The sequence below is a fragment of the Homalodisca vitripennis genome, unplaced genomic scaffold (genome assembly GCF_021130785.1).
Source record: "Homalodisca vitripennis isolate AUS2020 unplaced genomic scaffold, UT_GWSS_2.1 ScUCBcl_2433;HRSCAF=7191, whole genome shotgun sequence".
Taxonomy (NCBI): Eukaryota; Metazoa; Arthropoda; class Insecta; order Hemiptera; family Cicadellidae; genus Homalodisca; species Homalodisca vitripennis.
The window spans coordinates 56,559-59,273 of NW_025778556.1; positions in this window are offsets into that span (position 1 = coordinate 56,559).

Below are 2,715 nucleotides of genomic sequence, written 5' to 3' on the forward strand. Positions count from 1 at the left end.
TTAACTATTATATTAGTATTATATACATTTCAAACTAAAGAACTCATAAAAGATTAGGTAATAGGATTATTATGAAATAATACATGTATTGAAATATATATAAAACGATAATACAAGCTTTTAATTTTAGCTATATCACACGCCATTCCTTTCTATTGCTAATATCCTTATGAAAGCACCTTTGATTGTTTTCGCATTTTATTCTATAATGCCTCCTAGAACGTAAAATCAGCACTAGGCATGAACTTAAAAAATTAAAGACGCACTAAAACTAGTGGCCTTAAAGAGAGATATTCATCTTGCATTGTTAATTAAGCATATAACATCAAAATATTTTACATAATTAATATCCTTAGAACTACATTATTAACTAATCGTTAATTTAAGAATAGTACATATAAATACATGGTTCTTCATCATTCTAGAACAATAACATTAGAAAGACTTCAAAATAACGATACGCAATTTGCAATAAAATTGAATATTATTACTTTTAAAGTTTATCACAGTTTTCTATGAAACGGTCTTAAGAAAATTGTTCATTGTTGTTTAGAAAGTATGAAATGTTAAAAAATTCGAAGATGTGAAATGTTTCTATATTCATTCTTTAGATACTGATCCGTATAGACATTTCTCTTTTTATATATTATACTATATGACTTCATTCCATCATAAGACCTAACTGCAAAGAAAGGCTGCAAAATGCTATATACCAGAAAAGCAAATCAATATATTACATCGCCAAGGCGTTAAAATGAGTCAGGCTTCGTCTTGAGGGGGGCCGAGTAGTAGTAATAAAATTGTCAGAAGCACGGAACGATAAAATAGTGCTTGGATGGCATTAAACAGATCCTATTCCACACAATAATTACAGCCAAGTTGTACAAGTAAAAAAGTTCATCATAAGCTATTATTATAAAATAGCTTGTAAACTACTTACTAACATGTTAAAATATACATAAAAAATTACTAATTACTCTCAATTTTGTGAATAAAAAATACTAATTAATTAATTAATGTCACGCTATAGGATTGGGCAAGAGTGTTAAAGAGCATTTTGACATTGCTCTTAAACACGATGGCAAACTGAAAATTAGATAATAAAATTGTAAACAAGCAGATCAAAATTATATGTAATTTTAAGATGCGACGTAGGAACACATTCATCATGATGATATAAGTTATAGACTTGAGATGTTGAAAACTCAACTAAGCGTATCAAGCAACGCATTTTGTAGCGTAAACCTGCCATTTAAATTATAAAATCAAGTAAACATTAGTATCATCTAATTATGATGGAGGAGGTTTTAATACGAATGTGCTATATGAAATTTTTCAGTTTAGAATTTGAAAGCTAAGCTTCGAGTTCTGTGAATCCTCTACTCCGTACACGTACTCGTTTAAGTTATTGCAATATCTCCACTAAAAGCAGTCTGAGCTCTGGTAATAATTTTACAGCCCGTTGGTACAATTTTCAATACACGTTTTATTATTCCGTTATTGATCGGATGATTAGCTGGTTCACTTCTTATGTGTGAACATTGGCAGCAAATATTAAATCAGGTGTACGGTTTACTTTTAGTTTCAAAACCCATTGTGAATAATTGTACGTATTGAATAACTGAATAACATATTGTAAAAATGTTGATTAGATGATTTCTATTCATAAATCAAATTTTACATAGTAAACAATTGTATAATGTTTTTTTTTTTATGAAACAACGAAATATTTGCCATCGTTCAGAGATACAATAATCAGTAACACTACGTAGCGAGATCTGCAATATCTTCTTCAGGTTTTACTAACTTTAGCAAATAATGTACTAACGTAACACATGAAGCCTATGTAAAATAAACAAATGATACCAGATCATTGTGACACACATGTCAGGGAATACTACCACCATGCTGTAATTAACTTCACTATATCTAAAAGATACACATAATAAAAACATAACAACATAACACAACACTAATTGCTATAACCGAACTACATAACACATGCACAATAGGTCTGCATTCGTCGACTAAGCACTTAGGACTGACCAGAGGCTAATAGTAAAAGATATTCGTCGCAACAGAAACAAGATGGTGAAAAAATGGATGAATTGGGAGTGGGCTTCTTTATTATTAGTTCATTTAATAAAACCTCTTACACCATACTACGAATCCGCTTAGGTTCATTACAAATATATATATATATATATATATATATAGTATTCTTTGTAACTTTAGTACTTATTTTTATGTAATGTTTTACAACTGGCAAACAAATCGGCGTAATTAGAACTAATAGTTGACTCGTTAGTTGTCAATTGAATTAATAAAACCTCGATTAATTTCCATTTAATGTAATTAAGTTCCAGATGTAATATATTAGCTTCACTCCAATTCTTAGGATAGTCTTTATACTAAAAAAAGATGTAGAATTTTAGACTTTTCTCCTATTTCCTACCTAGTGTTTACTTTGTGTTCTTTTAACCTTATGTTCAATGGCATTTTTGTGTAGCTTATTTATTCCACATTGCAACTACATTATATATATTTTCAACACAATTATTGGAATCCTGTGTTTCCTTCTTTGGTTTTGTTTTTTACGAAATTTTGTCAAAGAGTATTGTGTTTTTTGAACGCGGTTCTAATGATATTCTTTATACTTACTCTTCTATTTTTCACTGATAATCCCGGCACATAACATATTGACGTAAACGAAAG